The sequence below is a fragment of the Dendropsophus ebraccatus genome, chromosome 12 (genome assembly GCF_027789765.1).
Source record: "Dendropsophus ebraccatus isolate aDenEbr1 chromosome 12, aDenEbr1.pat, whole genome shotgun sequence".
In the NCBI taxonomy this organism is placed as follows: Eukaryota; Metazoa; Chordata; class Amphibia; order Anura; family Hylidae; genus Dendropsophus; species Dendropsophus ebraccatus.
The window spans coordinates 4,665,067-4,685,114 of record NC_091465.1 but is presented as its reverse complement, the minus strand read 5'-3'; the positions used below and the strand labels follow the sequence as shown (position 1 = coordinate 4,685,114).

At 44.1% G+C, this 20,048-nt stretch overlaps 2 protein-coding genes across 12 annotated transcripts in view; one reads left to right on the top strand and one right to left on the bottom strand.

Moving 5' to 3' along the window:
• The window catches only part of KCNAB2 (potassium voltage-gated channel subfamily A regulatory beta subunit 2), a 131,809-nt gene extending 116,985 nt beyond the window's left edge, over positions 1-14,824 (bottom strand). For 4 of the 7 annotated variants that reach the window (XM_069948421.1, XM_069948429.1, XM_069948428.1 and 1 more), the window contains exon 1: positions 13,539-13,607. The gene's annotated coding sequence lies outside the window, so the exon portion shown is untranslated. Of the gene's footprint in view, positions 1-5,853; positions 5,910-13,538; positions 13,608-14,803 lie in introns of those variants that run through there. The other 3 variants (XM_069948425.1, XM_069948422.1, XM_069948424.1) reach the window with 3 other exon arrangements.
• The window catches only part of NPHP4 (nephrocystin 4), a 164,880-nt gene continuing 145,330 nt past the window's right edge, over positions 499-20,048 (top strand). The window contains exon 1 of one of the 5 annotated variants that reach the window (XM_069948418.1): positions 499-760. The gene's annotated coding sequence lies outside the window, so the exon portion shown is untranslated. The other 4 variants (XM_069948415.1, XM_069948414.1, XM_069948413.1 and 1 more) reach the window with 4 other exon arrangements.

Here is a 20,048-nt window from a genome sequence, read left to right as displayed (position 1 = left end):
ACCTCTCCTGCTCTGGACACGCAGCCTAAGGCTCTGCTCACACGCTGCAGATTTGCTGCAAATCTATCGAATAATATGCGCAAAGTTTCTGCACCAAAACAAAAGGGGAGATTTACAGCACGATCTTATGGTAAGATTCTGTTTGTTGCCCATAGCAACCAATCACAGCTCCCATAGCAACCTATCCCACTCAGCTTTGCAGCAATGTGGGAAATGAAAGCTAAGCTGTGACTGGTTGCTATGGAAGCTGTGATTGGTTGCTATGGGCAACAAAGAGAATCTTACTATAAAAAAAGCGCCATAAATCTCCCCCATAGTCTTCAGGGCATGAACGCCTCCAAATACTAAGATAGTTTGAGGGATTTATGGCGCTGTTCTAAAGTAAGAGTCTCTGTTGCCCATAGCAACCAGTCACAGTTCCCATAGCAACCAATCACAACTCAGCTATCATTTATCATGTAGCTCTGGTGAAATGAAAGGTAAGCTATGACTGGTTGCTATGGGCAACCAATTGGGCCTTTGTCCAGACATGATGGTAGCTTTTAACATCTGGAGGACCCCAGGATGCTGGTTTAGACTAACCATTACTTTGCCCATTTTATGCCAAAAATAGGCACCAAAAATTTGACACGTTACTGCTTTTAGGCCACACCCCTATACAGTAAAGCCACACCCCTTTCCTTAAAAACTACACCGCGACACACAGAAATTTTTACAAACTTTTTTCTTAAAAAAAAACAAAACAAAAAACGCTAAATCGGTGAGTAAAAAGAATGGTGACAACTAATAAGACTGTAGTTACAGCTCAGACAACACGTCATCTGCCCGCCATGACCCTAACCCCGCCACACGACCGTAATATAACAGAGGAAGTCCATAATCTCAGACCCCAGGAGATTACCGCAACCAGTGGCTCTCCATGCTGGGGGTTGTAGTCCCACCGCACGCTGCTGAGCACCAGTAGAGATCATAAAGAGGAGACCAGAGAATGGGAAATGTCTGACAATGTCTACAGGTGGAGCTCCCCTTTAAGGCTTTCCTGTGCGGCTCATCATACACAGATGGCTCCACATGTGCTGATGTCAGCTGCAGAGTTACTGACACGGGTCCTTCCCGCCATTCATTCAGCATGAGGTAAGGTAGAGATGACATGGCTTCCCCTGACAAGGTGTCACTGGTTTCCTGCTGACATTTTATACTGGTTCCATTACAGACAAATGCACCTGTGGTTGATATGTTATAATGGCGATAAATGGAGACACTAAAGTGAAACCGAAACTGGGGGTATGGCTGATGGATGCCTGCTGTGTCTTCTGTACAGGGCACTATATAGCCGTATATAGGGAGGTGCACTATATGGCTGTATATGGGGAGGTGCACTATATGGCTGTATATGGGGAGGTGCACTATATGGCTGTATATGGGGAGGTGCACTATATATGGCTGTATATGGGGAGGTGCACTATATGGCTGTATATGGGGAGGTGCACTATATGGCTGTATATGGGGAGGTGCACTATATGGTTGTATATGGGTAGGTGCACTATATGGCTGTATATGGGGAGGTGCACTATATATGGCTGTATATGGGGAGGTGCACTATATGGCTGTATATGGGGAGGTGCACTATATGGCCGTATATAGGGAGGTGCACTATATGGCCGTATATGGGGAGGTGCTCTATATGGAGAGGTCCACTATATGGCTGTATATGGGGAGGTGCACTATATGGCTGTATATGGGGAGGTGCACTATATGGCTGTATATGGGGAGGTGCACTATATGGCTGTATATGGGGAGGTGCACTATATGGCTATATATGGGGAGGTGCACTATATGGCTGTATATGGGGAGGTGCACTATATGGCTGTATGTGGGGAGGTGCACTATATGGCTGTATGTGGGGAGGTGCACTATATGGCTGTAAATGTGGAGGTGCACTATATGGCTGTATATAGGGAAGGTGCACTATATGGCTGTATATGGGGAGGTGCACTATATGGCTGTATATGGAGAGATGCACACAGGGCAAACCATAATCTGCTACCGGTCACCAGTCCCATACACAGTACCGGAAAGCTGCAGTGTGAAATATGGAGGACAGACAGAGCAGTCAGTGCCCCCCTCCTCACCAGTCAGTGCACCCCTCCTCACCAGTCAGTGCACCCCTCCTCACCAGTCAGTGCACCCCTCCTCCTCACCAGTCAGTGCACCCCTCCTCCTCACCAGTCAGTGCACCCCTCCTCACCAGTCAGTGCACCCCTCCTCACCAGTCAGTGCACCCCTCTTCACCAGTCATTTCCCTCCTCCTCACCAGTCAGTTCCCCCCTCCTCACCAGTCAGTTCCCTCCTCCTCACCAGTCATTTCCCTCCTCCTCATCAGTCAGTGCCCCCCTCCTCACCAGTCAGTGCACCCCTCCTCACCAGTCATTTCCCTCCTCCTCACCAGTCAGTGCTCCCCTCCTCACCAGTCAGTGCACCCCTCCTCACCAGTCAGTGCACCCCTCCTCACCAGTCAGTGCACCCCTCCTCACCAGTCAGTGCCCCCCTCCTCACCAGTCAGTGCACCCCTCCTCACCAGTCAGTGCACCCCTCCTCACCAGTCAGTGCACCCCTCCTCACCAGTCAGTGCACCCCTCCTCACCAGTCATTTCCCTCCTCCTCTCCAGTCAGTGCACCCCTCCTCACCAGTCAGTGCACCCCTCATCACCAGTCAGTGCACCCCTCATCACCAGTCAGTGCACCCCTCCTCACCAGTCAGTGCACCCCTCCTCACCAGTCAGTGCACCCCTCCTCACCAGTCAGTTCCCTCCTCCTCACCAGTCATTTCCCTCCTCCTCATCAGTCAGTGCCCCCCTCCTCACCAGTCAGTGCACCCCTCCTCACCAGTCAGTGCACCCCTCCTCACCAGTCATTTCCCTCCTCCTCACCAGTCAGTGCTCCCCTCCTCACCAGTCAGTGCACCCCTCCTCACCAGTCAGTGCACCCCTCCTCACCAGTCAGTGCACCCCTCCTCACCAGTCAGTGCACCCCTCCTCACCAGTCAGTGCACCCCTCCTCACCAGTCAGTGCACCCCTCCTCACCAGTCAGTGCACCCCTCCTCACCAGTCAGTGCACCCCTCCTCACCAGTCATTTCCCTCCTCCTCACCAGTCAGTGCACCCCTCATCACCAGTCAGTGCACCCCTCATCACCAGTCAGTGCACCCCTCATCACTAGTCAGTGCACCCCTCATCACTAGTCAGTGCACCCCTCCTCACCAGTCAGTGCACCCCTCCTCACCAGTCAGTGCCCCCCTCCTCACCAGTCAGTTCCCTCCTCCTCAGCAGTCAGTGCACCCCTCCTCACCAGTCAGTGCACCCCTCATCACCAGTCAGTGCCCCCCTCCTCACCAGTCAGTGCCCCGCTCCTCACCAGTCAGTGCCCCCCTCCTCAGCAGTCAGTGCACCCCTCATCACCAGTCAGTGCACCCCTCCTCACCAGTCATTTCCCTCCTCCTCACCAGTCAGTGCCCCCCTCCTCACCAGTCAGTTCCCTCCTCCTCACCAGTCAGTGCACCCCTCCTCACCAGTCAGTGCACCCCTCCTCACCAGTCAGTGCCCCCCTCCTCACCAGTCAGTGCACCCCTCCTCACCAGTCAGTGCACCCCTCCTCACCAGTCAGTGCCCCCCTCCTCACCAGTCAGTGCCCCCCTCCTCACCAGTCAGTGTACCCCACCGCAGCCTATCCCGATGGCTCCAGTATACAGTGATGGTAGTCCTAGTAATAACATTATATAATAGAGGATTACTATTTTAGCTGTTCTGTAACCACATAGTGATACTAGTCATAAACTTAAGACTGTAGTGATATCCCTCTTCTTATGCTCTTACCCACTCAGACCCCACATCTGCAGAGTATCGCTCCAAAGTACCAGACACTGTACCTGCAGTGCTATATGTACCTGCTGCAGAGTATCACCCTACCAGACACTTTGTACCTGCAGTGCTATCTGTACCTGCCACAGAGTATCACCCTACCAGACACTTTGTACCTGCAGTGCTATCTGTACCTGCCACAGAGTATCACCCTACCAGACACTTTGTACCTGCAGTGCTATCTGTACCTGCCAGAGTATCGCCCCAAAATACCAGACACTCCGTACCTGCAGTGCTATCTGTACCTGCCGCAGAGTATTGCCCCAAAGTACCAGACGCTCTGTACCTGCAGTGCTATCTGTACCTGCCGCAGAGTATCACCCCAAAGTACCAAACACTCTGTACCTGCCGCAGGAGACTGACAAAGTCTAATAGACACAAGCAGGAACATGGACCATCTACTACCCACCTAGGCACCTGCCATGGGGTCTTTTCAGGAGAACACAGTGACACAGACCACCATCAATGGAGAACACAGTGACACAGACCCCCATCAATGGAGAACACAGTGACACAGACCCCCATCAATGGAGAACACAGTGACACAGACCCCCATCAATGGAGAACGCAGTGACACAGACCCCCATCAATGGAGAACACAGTGACACAGACCCCCATCAATGGAGAACACAGTAACACAGACCCCCATCAATGGAGAACACAGTGACACAGACCCCCCATCAATGGAGAACACAGTGACACAGACCCCCATCAATGGAGAACACAGTGACATAGACCCCCATCAATGGAGAACACAGTGACATAGACCCCCATCAATGGAGAACACAGTGACACAGACCCCCCCCATCAATGGAGAACACCATGACATAGACCCCCAGCAATGGAGAACACAGTGACACAGACCCCCATCAGTGGAGAACACACTGACACAGACCCCCATCAATGGAGAACACAGTGACACAGACCCCCATCAGTGGAGAACACAGTGACACAGACCCCCATCAATGAAGAACACAGTGACACAGACCCCCATCAATGGAGAACACAGTGACACAGACCCCCATCAGTGGAGAACACAGTAACACAGACCCCCATCAATGGAGAACACAGTGACACAGACCCCCATCAGTGGAGAACACAGTGACATAGACCCCCAGCAATGGAGAACACAGTGACACAGACCCCCATCAATGGAGAACACAGTGACACAGACCCCCATCAATAGAGAAGACAGTGACACAGACCCCCATCAATAGAGAAGACAGTGACACAGACCCCCATCAGTGGAGAACACAGTGACACAGACCCCCATCAGTGGAGAACACAGTGAAACAGACCGCCTAAGTTACAGAACTATTCCCCCCCCCCAGGATATAGCTGCACTGCTGACCCCCATGGCCCGGGAGCTGAGACCCCAGCAGTTTGACCTGCTGACATATGGGACACCAAGTACATGCGGCTTTCCCCTTTAAGCACAGACAGCTCTGCTGTTCCATATACCTCGCTCGGCTCGCTCGTGCACAGCCCCTCATACACATTCATATAATCCCTGCATCCAAATGGGATCTCTGTGAACATTGCACAAATCCGTAACCGTCCTGGACGCTGAGCGAGTGCGACAGACACCAGATCTGGATGGAAGGACGGTTGGCGGAGTTATGTCACAACCACCGGCGACTTATGCAACGCACAAGAACACTTCACATGGGCTGAGTCAGTGCAAGACGCAGGCAGCTGTCAGCGAGAGGCACCATCAAAGTCTCCCCTCCCCCGTACATATGCATTATGTATCATACCGTAGCCGCACCACCATGCGCCAGGGCCCGCAGGCTAGAAGGCAAATCTAATCCCGGCTATGACCCTCCGCTAAGTGATTGCATTTCATCCTCAATGACAAATTAGATGAAGGATGAAACCATCTGCGGCAGATACCATGCGGACAACGCAGCGGCGGCGGAGGTGATTGTTAACTCACTTCTGCGGCAATGACATTGACCGGTGTGCAGAGGGACCACACACCCCGCTCACTCATAGGGAAGTAGTAGGGACCGAGCGCTCACAGCAATGCAGGGTGGAGAATGGGGAGGGTGATGATGGGGGGGGGGGGGGGGGGGGGGGCGACAAATGATGAGACAGCAAATCCTCAAAGTGTTGCAATAAACACGGTTGTCACTCACTGGCGTGCATCCCCGCGCCGTATGCCGATGCAGTGACAGCTAGCAGAGACGCGTGGGGCTCCGGGGCCACCGCTTTATTCTGCAGTCAAAGAGATGATAGGAAAGCCTGAAATCTAGGACAAATCTGCCGCTGCTTTCTGCCAGAGGATGTGGTCGAGCGCTGCTCCGAAGGCTTCTCGTCTAGAAGAACGCTGCAGTACAGGAAGGGGAGGGGGGGCTAGTGGCAGCTTTTACGCCAGTGGTCCTTACACTACACTGGTACACTGGGAAGAAGTGGATGGAGGGAAGGGGGGTAGTATAATAAATATGAGCCGACAGGGGCATATAAGAGGTATATATGTAACATACATGTACAGTATATAGATGTGATCATAAACGCACAGTATATAGATGTGATCATACCTGTACAGTATATAGATCATACATGTACAGTATATAGATGTGATCATACATGCACAGTATATAGATGTGATCATACATGCACAGTATATAGATGTGATTATACATGCACAGTATATAGATGTGATCATACATGGACAGTATATAGATCATACATGCACAGTATATAGATGTGATCATACATGTACAGTATATAGATCATACATGTACAGTATATAGATGTGATCATACATGTACAGTATATAGAGATGTGATCATACACAGTATATACATGTTGTATTGTATATATAGATGTGATCATACGTGCACAGTATACAGTGGTGCCTTGGATTAGGAGCATAATCCGTTCGGCGCTTGTAATACAAATCCACTCTTTAACCAAAGCAAATTTTCCCATAAGAAATCATTCAAATGCAGAAAATTGGTTCCACACCCCAAAAATAATGATTATTTATTCTGAACAACATGTAGAAGAGATGAAACAATGAGAAGCAGCTGAATCTGTGATATATAAGTTACTGTACAGTATAGCAGCATGTGGTGTATAATGTATAGTAACTGTATAACCCTGATAACACAGCAGCTGGATATGTGATATATAAGTTACTGTACAGTATAGCAGCATGTGGTGTATAATGTATAGTAACTGTATAACCCTGATAGCACAGCAGCTGTATATGTGATATATATGTTACTGTACAGTATAGCAGCATGTGGTATATAATGTATAGTAACTGTATAACCCTGATAACACAGCAGCAGCTGGATATGTGATATATAAGTTACTGTACAGTATAGCAATCAGCATGTGGTGTATAATGTATAGTAACTGCATAACCCTGATAACACAGCAGCTGGATATGTGATATATAAGTTACTGTACAGTATAGCAGCATGTGGTGTATAATGTATAGTAACTGTATAACCCTGATAACACAGCAGCTGGATATGTGATATATAAGTTACTGTACAGTATAGCAGCATGTGGTGTATAATGTATAGTAACTGTATAACCCTGATAACACAGCAGCTGGATATGTGATATATAAGTTACTGTACAGTATAGCAGCATGTGGTGTATAATGTATAGTAACTGTATAACCCTGATAACACAGCAGCTGGATATGTGACATATAAGTTACTGTACAGTATAGCAATCAACATGTGGTGTATAGTATAGTAGATACAGGTTGTAGATACAGAATGGAGATGCAGAGATGGAGATGCCATAATTCAGTAGCGTAGTACAACAGGCTAGAATAGAAAAGCAGGGCTGCTGTCAGAGGTCTGTGTGGTCACATGACAGCAATGGGGGAAGGGTTTGTTCAGCATGGACCATTCAGGAAGTGACAATTACAGAGCTGTGCAGGAGGACAGTGACAGAAACATTTCTATACAGAAGTGTGAATGGCTGAGTATAAGTACAGACACATTGTAGCAGCAGTGTGTATAGCTGAGTGTAAGTGCAGGCACATTATAGCAGCAGTGTATATAGCTAAGTGTGAGTGCAGGCACATTACAGCAGGAATGTAGAGGATTGGAAAAACAAGGGCTGACATAGACTGCAGGGAGCAGGAAGGAATGAGCAGGACATATGTAGGCACAGTATAGCAGCGCTCTCTGTCCAGGGAGCGAGGGGTTACAGCTATGAAGAGTCCTGTCCCCTGATGCAAGCCTTCCTGGGTCAGAGTATAGGGCTGTAGACCCCGATATGCAGACCATGCCCCTCCCCCACTCCTGCTCCCACCCAGTACAGGGAGCTCTTACACCAAAGCAATGCTCTTACACCAAGTTACTATTTTGAAAAACTGTGATCTCTTCTTGCAAAACGCTCTTAAACCAAGTTACTCTTAAACTCTTATTATCATAGATTTCCAATATATAGATCATACATGTACAGTATATAGATGTGATCATACATGCACAGTATATAGATGTGATCATATGTTTACAGAGTATTGATCATACATGCACAGCACAGTATATAAATGTGATCATACATGTACAGTATATATTGATCATACATGCACAGCACAGTATATAGATGTGATCATACATGCACAGTATAAGGCTGCGTTCACACTACGTATATTTCAGTCAGTATTGCAACCAAAACCAGGAGTGGATTAAAAACACAGAAAGGATCTGTTCACACACTGGTGAAATTGAGTGGATGGCCGCCATTTAATGGCAAATATTTGCTGTTATTTTAAAACAACGGCCGTTATATTGAAATAATGGCCGTTATTTACTGGTATATGGCGGCCATCCACTCAATTTCACCATTGTGTGAACAGATCCTTTCTGTGTTTTTAATCCACTCCTGGTTTGGTTGCAATATGAGGACCACAATACTGACTGAAATATACGTAGTGTGAACCCAGCCTATAGGTGTGATCATACATGTACAGTATATAGATGTGATCATACATGTACAGTATATAGATCATACATGGACAGTATATAGATCATACATGCACAGTATATAGATGTGATCATACATGCACAGTATATAATCATACATGTACAGTATATAGATGTGATCATACATGTACAGTATATAGATCATCCATGGACAGTATATAGATCATACATGCACAGTATATAGATGTGATCATACATGTACAGTATATAGATCATCCATGGACAGTATATAGATCATACATGCACAGTATATAGATGTGATCATACATGCACAGTATATAATCATACATGTACAGTATATAGATGTGATCATACATGTACAGTATATAGATCATCCATGGACAGTATATAGATCATACATGCACAGTATATAGATGTGATCATACATGCACAGTATATAGATGTGATCATACATGTACAGTATATAGATCATACATGTACAGTATATAGATGTGATCATACATGTACAGTATATAGATCATACATGGACAGTATATAGATCATACATGTACAGTATATAGATCATCCATGCACAGTATATAGATGTGATCATACATGGACAGTATATAGATCATACATGGACAGTATATAGATCATACATGGACAGTATATAGATCATCCATGCACAGTATATAGATCATACATGTACAGTATATAGATGTGATCATACATGTACAGTATATAGTATATAGATCATACATGTACAGTATATAGATCATACATGTACAGTATATAGATCATACATGTACAGTATATAGATGTGATCATACATGCACAGTATATAGATGTGATCATACATGCACAGTATATAGATGTGATCATACATGTACAGTATATAGTATATAGATCATACATGTACAGTATATAGATCATACATGTACAGTATATAGATCATACATGTACAGTATATAGTATATAGATCATACATGCACAGTATATAGATGTGATCATACATGTACAGTATATAGATGTGATTATACATGTACAGTATATAGATGTGGTCATACATGGGCAGTATATAGTATATAGATCATACATGTACAGTATATAGTTTATACATGTACAGTATATAGATCATACATGCACAGTATATAGATGTGATCATACATGTACAGTATATAGTATATAGATCATACATGTACAGTATATAGATGTGATCATACATGTACAGTATATAGATGTGATCATACATGCACAGCATATAGTATATAGATCATACATGTATAGTATATAGATCATCCATGCACAGTATATAGATCATACATGTACAGTATATAGATGTGATCATACATGCACAGTATATAGATGTGATCATACATGTACAGTAAATAGATCATACATGTACAGTATATAGATCATACATGTACAGTATATAGATGTGATCATACATGTACAGTATATAGTATATAGATCATACATGTACAGTATATAGATCATACATGTACAGTATATAGATGTGATCATACATGTACAGTATATAGATGTGATCATACATGCACAGTATATAGATGTGATCATACATGTACAGTATATAGTATATAGATCATACATGTACAGTATATAGATGTGATTATACATGTACAGTATATAGATGTGGTCATACATGGACAGTATATAGTATATAGATCATACATGTACAGTATATAGTTTATACATGTACAGTATATAGATCATACATGCACAGTATATAGATGTGATCATACATGTACAGTATATAGTATATAGATCATACATGTACAGTATATAGATGTGATCATACATGTACAGTATATAGATGTGATCATACATGTATAGTATATAGATCATACATGTACAGCATATAGATCATACATGTACAGCATATAGTATATAGATCATACATGTACAGTATATAGTATATAGATCATACATGTACAGTATATAGATGTGATCATACATGCACAGCATATAGTATATAGATCATACATGTACAGTATATAGTATATAGATCATACATGTACAGTATATAGTATATAGATCATACATGTACAGTATATAGATGTGATCATACATGTATAGTATATAGATCATACATGCACAGTATATAGATCATACATGTACAGCATATAGTATATAGATCATACATGTACAGTATATAGATCATACATGTACAGTATATAGATGTGATCATACATGCACAGCATATAGTATATAGATCATACATGTACAGTATATAGATGTGATCATACATGTATAGTATATAGATCATACATGTACAGTATATAGATCATAAATGTACAGCATATAGATCATACATGCACTGTATATAGATCATACATGTACAGCATATAGTATATAGATCATACATGTACAGTATATAGATGTGATCATACATGCACAGAATATAGATCATACATGTACAGTATATAGTATATAGATCATACATGTACAGTATATAGTATATAGATCATACATGTACAGTATATAGATGTGATCATACATGTATAGTATATAGATCATACATGCACAGTATATAGATCATACATGTACAGCATATAGTATATAGATCATACATGTACAGTATATAGATCATACATGTACAGTATATAGATGTGATCATACATGCACAGCATATAGTATATAGATCATACATGTACAGTATATAGATGTGATCATACATGTATAGTATATAGATCATACATGCACAGTATATAGATCATACATGTACAGCATATAGATCATACATGTACAGTATATAGATCATACATGTACAGTATATAGTATATAGATCATACATGTACAGTATATAGTATATAGATCATACATGTACAGTATATAGTATATAGATCATACATGTACAGTATATAGATCATACATGCACAGTATATAGATGTGATCATACATGTACAGTATATAGATCATACATGGACAGTATATAGATCATACATGCACAGTATATAGATGTGATCATACATGTACAGTATATAGTATATAGATCATACATGTACAGTATATAGTATATAGATCATACATGTACAGTATATAGATCATACATGCACAGTATATAGATGTGATCATACATGTACAGTATATAGTATATAGATCATACATGTACAGTATATAGTATATAGATCATACATGTACAGTATATAGATCATACATGCACAGTATATAGATGTGATCATACATGGACAGTATATAGATCATACATGCACAGTATATAGATGTGATCATACATGTACAGTATATAGATCATACATGTACAGTATATAGATCATACATGCACAGTATATAGATGTGATCATACATGGACAGTATATAGATCATACATGTACAGTATATAGATGCGATCATACATGCACAGTATATAGATGTGATCATACATGCACAGTATATAGATCATACATGCACAGTATATAGATGTGATCATACATGTACAGTATATAGATCATACATGCACAGTATATAGATCATGCATGCACAGTATATAGATGTGATCATACATGTACAGTATATAGATGTGATCATACATGTATAGTATATAGATCATACATGCACAGTATATAGTATATAGATCATACATGCACAGTATATAGTATATAGATCATACATGTACAGTATATAGATGTGATCATACATGTACAGTATATAGATCATACATGTACAGTATATAGATGTGATCATACATGTATAGTATATAGATCATACATGCACAGTATATAGATGCGATCATACATGCACAGTATATAGATCATACATGGACAGTATATAGATCATGCATGCACAGTATATAGATGTGATCATACATGTACAGTATATAGTATAGTATATAGATCATACATGTACAGTATATAGATGTGATCATACATGTATAGTATATAGATCATACATGTATAGTATATAGATCATACATGCACAGTATATAGTATATAGATCATACATGTACAGTATATAGTATACAGATCATGCATGTACAGTATATAGATGTGATCATACATGCACAGTATATAGATCATACATGTACAGTATATAGATGTGATCATACATGTACAGTATATAGTATATAGATCATACATGCACAGTATATAGATGTGATCATACATGTACAGTATATAGTATATAGATCATACATGTACAGTATATAGATGTGATCATACATGTACAGTATATAGTATATAGATCATACATGTACAGTATATAGATGTGATCATACATGCACAGTATATAGATGTGATCATACATGTACAGTATATAGTATATAGATCATACATGTACAGTATATAGATGTGATCATACATGCACAGTATATAGATGTGATCATACATGCACAGTATATAGATGTGATCATACATGCACAGTATATAGATGTGATCATACATGCACAGTATATAGTATATAGATCATACATGCACAGTATATAGATGTGATCATACATGCACAGTATATAGATGTGATCATACATGTACAGTATATAGATGTGATCATACATGTACAGTATATAGATGTGATCATACATGCACAGTATATAGATGTGATCATACATGCACAGTATATAGATGTGATCATACATGCACAGTATATAGTATATAGATCATACATGTACAGTATACAGTATATACAGGCAGTGCACAATCTGTCACATCACTGACTGACACACAATCTCTGCCGGTAACTGCGGAGTAATAGAGAGAGATGGACTCACTGCGCACCTGCTTCTCCTCCCCGCAGGCTCCGCCTCCTCCAGCACCGGGGCCGCCACCACCGCCGCCGCTCTCTCCCCGAACTCCCCGCTGTGCCGCCGCCTCCCGCTCAGCCCGCACCGCTCACCTCGTGGGAGAGCAGCTGTGTAGCCCCGCCCACTCCCCTGCAAAAGGCAATGACAAGCCTGGCCTCCCGGCTCAGTAAACACAACTCTGATTGGTCCGGAAGTATGGCAATCAACAAGGCGACGTCTCCGATTGGGTCATCTGTTTTGGCGTCCTGAGAAACGTAACCGGATTAGTGGAGCGGCGAGTCAATCACTTTGACGCATTCGCTGTGGGAATGTCATTATTGTCTGTATGTCTAGACTGTCAGTTATAGGGTTATACACTGCGGCTGTTCCGGGATGACACTACAACTCCCAGAATGCCTGCACGGGGGGTGGAGCCTATGGAGGCGGTCAGGTGAGATGGACCAGGTAGCATCACTATGGAACAGGTAGCCAGATGTCGCACTACAGCTCCCAGAATTCCCAGCCAGACAAATGAATGGAGGTGAAATCCTGGGAGCTGTGGGTGAGCGGGTGATGGGTCCAGATGCTCATGGGAAATGTAGGAGGATTGCTGGGAATCACTCGTCTCTGACTGAAGTTCTCCAGCTGTATAACTACAACTCCCAGAATGCCCAAGAGGAGTCCTGCAGAGGGAAAGTCCGAGACAATGCGGACGGAGCACCCGGGGGAAGCCACAGGTCGCTGCAGCAGGTGCTCTAATGCTTCACTACAACTCCCAGAATCCCTCAGCATATTACTAAATGGAGGAGGATCATGGGAAATGTAGTGAGAAGTGTCTCGCGCTGGCGTCCTACCGCTGCACAGATTGAGCGAACTACAATGACTACATGTCCCAGAATCCCCGATAATAGGAATACATGGAAAAGCCTCATGGGAAATGTAGTACAGCATCCAGGGACAGCGTCCTTGGTTGTTGTTACAGTCTATAGATTATATACACGGTGCCGCCTCCGCCCGGGTTATATACACGGTGCCGCCTCCTCCCGGGTTATATACACGGTGCCGCCTCCGCCCGGGTTATATACACGGTGCCGCCTCCTCCCGGGTTATATACACGGTGCCGCCTCCTCCCGGGTTATATACACGGTGCCGCCTCCTCCCGGGTTATATACGCGGCGCCGCCTCCTCCCGGGTTATATACGCGGCGCCGCCTCCTCCCGGGTTATATACACGGGTTATATTCCTGCCCTCACAGTGTACACGCGCGGCCATCTGGGCGGCTCATACGGAGATTTGCGTCGCCATGGCAACAGACGCTGGATGCTGGATGAAACCATTCTATCCCTCAACTAGGGGGAGGTTATCTATTAGCTGTTACCAAGACGGTTGTCATTCTTTTATCCTTGTCTTATAGGCGCCGATAATACACAGCTACATTTTATTACGACAGACTGAGTCATTCATATGTAACTAGGGGCACTTTAATCATTTAATTATAGGTTCATAATGATAAATTCCCCCATAGAAGGACGATGGTTTAGCTCAAACGTATACTGACGGGGAAGATGGCAGCCTGGAGCTGAAGAAAGAGGTGAATGATCTGTATGCTGAGGGGAGGCTGCTGTGTGTGCTGAGGGGAGGCTGCTGTGTGTGCTGAGGGGAGGCTGCGGTGTGTGCTGAGGGGAGGCTGCGGGGCGCTGAGGGGAGGCTGCTGTGTGTGCTGAGGGGAGGCTGCTGTGTGTGCTGAGGGGAGGCTGCGGGGCGCTGAGGGGAGGCTGCTGTGTGTGCTGAGGGGGGAGGCTGGGACTTGTAGTTCTACTGAGAGGAAGAGGGCTGTGGGTTAAATACAGCAATCTAAGAGGTTATCTATCAGTCTCCTATCTATCTATCTATCTATCTATCTATCTATCAGTCTCCTATCTATCTTCTATCTATCTATCTATCTCCTATGTATCTCCTATGTATCTCCTATCTATCTCCTATCTATCTATCTCCTATCTATCTATCTCCTATCTATCTATCTCCTATCTATCTCCTATCTATCTATCTATCTATCTATCTATCTATCTATCTATCTCCTATCTATCTATCTTCTATCTATCTATCTATCTATCTATCTATCTATCTATCTATCTATCTATCTATCTATCAGTCTCCTATCTATCTTCTATCTATCTATCTATCTCCTATCTATCTATCTATCTATCTATCTATCTATCTATCTATCTATCTCCTATCTATCTATCTCCTATCTATCTATCTCCTATCTATCTATCTCCTATCTATCTATCTCCTATCTATCTATCTCCTATCTATCTATCTCCTATCTATCTATCTCCTATCTATCTATCTCCTATCTATCTATCTCCTATCTATCTATCTCCTATCTATCTATCTCCTATCTATCTATCTCCTATCTATCTATCTCCTATCTATCTATCTCCTATCTATCTATCTCCTATCTATCTATCTATCTATCTATCTCCTATCTATCTATCTATCTATCTGTCTATCTATCATCTCCTATCTCTCCGGCATAGCATAAAGTAAATGGTGATTTATTCCATCAATCAGGTGCAGGATACAATGTTTCAATTCTCTCCCAGAATCATTTTCAAGCATGGTCCTCCCCTTGTGGTGGCGCAGGCGGGGCTCCTCCCCTTGTGGTGGCGCAGGCGGGGCTCCTCCCCTTGTGGTGGCGCAGGCGGGGCTCCTCCCCTTGTGGTGGCGCAGGCGGGGCTCCTCCCCTTGTGGTGGCGCAGGCGGGGCTCCTCCCCTTGTGGTGGCGCAGGCGGGGCTCCTCCCCTTGTGGTGGCGCAGGCGGGGCTCCTCCCCTTGTGGTGGCGCAGGCCGGGCTCCTCCCCTGTTCCGCTCACCTCTATTCACCAGCGATTCACCACCACCATCATCATCATGCAGCTTCCAGTTATCAACATTACTTCTCTAGACGCTGTAAAAGAATCCGCAGTGACCCCCTTCCCCTTTGACCCCCGCCATGGGATCCCAGAACTTATCAGGGTATTCGTGACTATTTTTCTAGGACAATTTGATCAAAAACGTCCATATGTTGAGCTTTAAATTCTTCCTTAGAAAAGGCCATAAAATGAGTGTCTGAACCAGGGGCCCAGAACTGTATGTGTGAACACAGCCATATACTCTGCCAGGTGTATGGGAGCACCGGCCTAGATGTGTCTGAGCTGAGGAGCAGTGTGGCCAGAGACCTAGGGATCCTAAATCGGTTTCCGGACATTTGGTACCCGGCTCCTGGGCTCCTCTGGTGTCTGCTGTGACCGGGGTTCAGATCCTCATATGAGCTGTAAGACCTGATTGCCGATGTCCTGTGTCGCCTCCTCCTCCTCCCCTGTCCCCCGGGGCGTCACATTCTCTCTGAGTGGCCATTGTTGTGGTGACGCTCCCGGCCATACCTATAGGGTGAGCAGGTATGTGACCCTTCTAGATGTGACATTGTTCTCAGCAGGACTTCTTTACTAGAGCCACTCATACATGCTGGGTCAGAGTCTTACATGTACGGGGTCTCCTGACTGCCCCCTGGGGGCAAAGAGTTGCCAGACATGTTAGATTTCCATTTGGGGTGGTATTACGCATTCTTCCCTTCTCTTTGGGAACACGTGCGCTCTCACCTGAGCTGAGCGTGAATATGGAGGAGATAGATGTGCACATGGTGAGAGCTGTGTAAAGTGTCCGGCCCCTGGAGCTGACTCTCCATCCTCAATGACCCTCAGGCTCCTCTCCAGGCTGCCATATTGTGGGGCCTGTGATAAAGCTAATGCCATATGCTGGGGGTAGCTATCCGGTGTTTTGGTTGTTCTGTTGGTGTAGGGTCACTTGGGCACTTGTCTTGGACAGGAGCGGTGTTGGAACCCACCCCCAGGCAAACAGGCACTGCAGCTGAGGTTTGGATAACCCAAGTGTGAACAGGTGTATAGGTGCAGGTACAAGAAAAAATTGACCAGAGTCCAATGACTCAACCAGGAAAACGTTTTTTACTTGTAAGAATTTCAGTGCAGTACACTTTTGGCAACTGCTGGTGCAGGCTGGAGGTAGTAAGAGAAGTTGTGACAGAAAGGTAGAGCAGAAGAACATCGTATGGGCCCTGTCCAAATTGGCTGTGTATTCTGCTGGGATAACGTTGTAGAAGATAGCAGTAACAGAAAAAGAAGATACTCATACTCACCTATAGATAACCTTGATCTGACCACCTTTAGTGTCAGGATATCCGTCCTGCTAGGGTAGTACGAGGTCCCAGCTCCCTTCGCTGGGGTGAGTAGACTTTCTGAGACCTCTCAGAATAGCTGTGTGTTACAGTAGGATACGTAGGCTTACACGCTATTTTGTCCTAATGGGGTCAGTACCTAGCTCAGGTATACTGCCTTGTGTAGTGTGGAAGGTATTCCTGGCTTGGACAAGGTTCTCCTGAGGGGACGTCCTTCCTCCTGCCAGCGATAGTTAATTGCATAGAAAGTAATCTGTGTCTTGCTCTCTCCACTAACTAAAGACTAAAGACCCTCCCACCAGGAACTCCCTCTTTTTATTGGGTTCCCTTAGCCAGTGTCGGATTGGTGGGGCTGTTTGTGTGAGAGAGGGAATAGCTGTAATAGGGCAGAAGAGGAGGGAAACAGACCTGCACCTGGGACTGGATAAGAACAAACATGTGACATAAAACAACCTATTGCTTTCTTTAGCTGTCCTCAATACCAATCATACAAGAAATACAACAGTGACACCTAGTGGGGAAATACAAACAACACACTTCTTCATCCCACTGTGAGAACCTGAGTGAGTTACTTTGTCGAGGTACATAGAAACCTTAGTGGCACACCTGTGCTGGGACACTACTCTAAGGTATAAGAAGCAGTTTCAAGTGTATCTGTAGGGAACTGTTCACACTGCGGTTGTGATGAGGGTAGCGAATCTATCTCTCGGCCAGTGCAGGTTATTGGGGTCTGTAACCGTGTTCACACCCACTATGGTTGCTGTAATGTCCGTGTACTCCAGGGATGAGGAACCTGCCGCCCTCCAACTGTTCCAAAACTACAATTTCCATCATGCCTGAACAGCTAAAGGGTCGCAGGTTTCCTATCCCTCATATTTTTTTTTTTTTTGTGACCTTAAAAAATGACAGCATGTATTCTTTTTTTTTTTTGTTTTGTTTTGTTTTAATACAATTCTTTCTGAAATTTTTCTGACTTTCATTGGAGAAAAATGGAATAAACCACCTGAACATGGCGGCTGTCCTCCAAAACCAGCGCCAACCCTATCCTCAGGTGGAGTGTGGTATTGCATCTTAGTGCTGTTCACTTCATTGGTGCTGAGCTGCAATACCTCACATGACCTCCAGTTTGGTGTGGAGCTATTTCTGAATAAAAGCCGCCATGTTTTTCAAATCCTGGACATCCCTTTTAAGTAGAGTTGATCGTGCATTGTGATGCCCCATCTATCACCCCCCCAGTGGTCATGTGACCATTCTGGTGCCCCCCTCTTTGCAGACTATGAGAGCCCTGAGCTCCATATGTCCTGATGCTGATGATGTAGCAGAGGCGGTGCAGCTCTGCCCCCATTCTATGGTTCTTCTCGTCTTTTCGGCTTTGTAGTAATAGTCATTATATCTACAGGGACCAACTGTTCTCAGATCAATTCCAGGGGATTATGGGATTTGGTGACATCATCAAACTAAACAATAAAGATATTACTCCTGATAACCAGCTGCAGAACAAAAGGAGGCGCCGCATCTTTAAGACTCTGCTGGGTTAACCCTTTGCTGCTCAGAAAAACCAGAGAATCCTAAATCCCGAAGATGATCTCACGACCTCCTTAAAGGCGAACTCTGGTGAACATGGTTTTTTTCAGATCAACTTGTGTCAGAAAGTGCCAGAGATTTGTAATTTACTTCTATTTACTCCAATCTTTCCGTATTTATCAGCTGCTGTATGTCCTGCAGGAAGTGGTGTATTCTCTCCAGTCTTACAGTGCTCTCTGCTGCCACCTCTGTCCATGTCAGGAACTGTCCAGAGCAGGAGAGATTTTCTATGGGGATTTGCTGCTTCTCTGGACAGTTTATGATATGGACAGAGGTGGCAGCAGAGAGCACTGTGTCAGACTGGAGAGAAAACACCACTTCCTGCAGAACATACAGCAGCTGATAAGTACTGGAAGGCTGGGTATTTTTAAATAGAAGTAATTTACAAATCTATACAACTTTTTAAAACCAGTTGATTTGAAAGAGAAAAAAAAATCTTTGGAGTACCCCTTTAAGTGCCAAGTGACAATGCAGCTGTGGGTGTAATGGTCTGAGCTGCCACCATTATAGGGATAAATTATAAGGGTCTATTTACACAGAAAGATTATCTGACAAAGATTTGAAGCCAAAGCCAGAAAAAAGACTATAAACAGAGATCAGGTCATAAAGGAAAGCCTGAGATTTTGCCTCTTTTCAAATCCATTCCTGGCTTTGGCTTCAAATCTTCTGCAGATAATCTG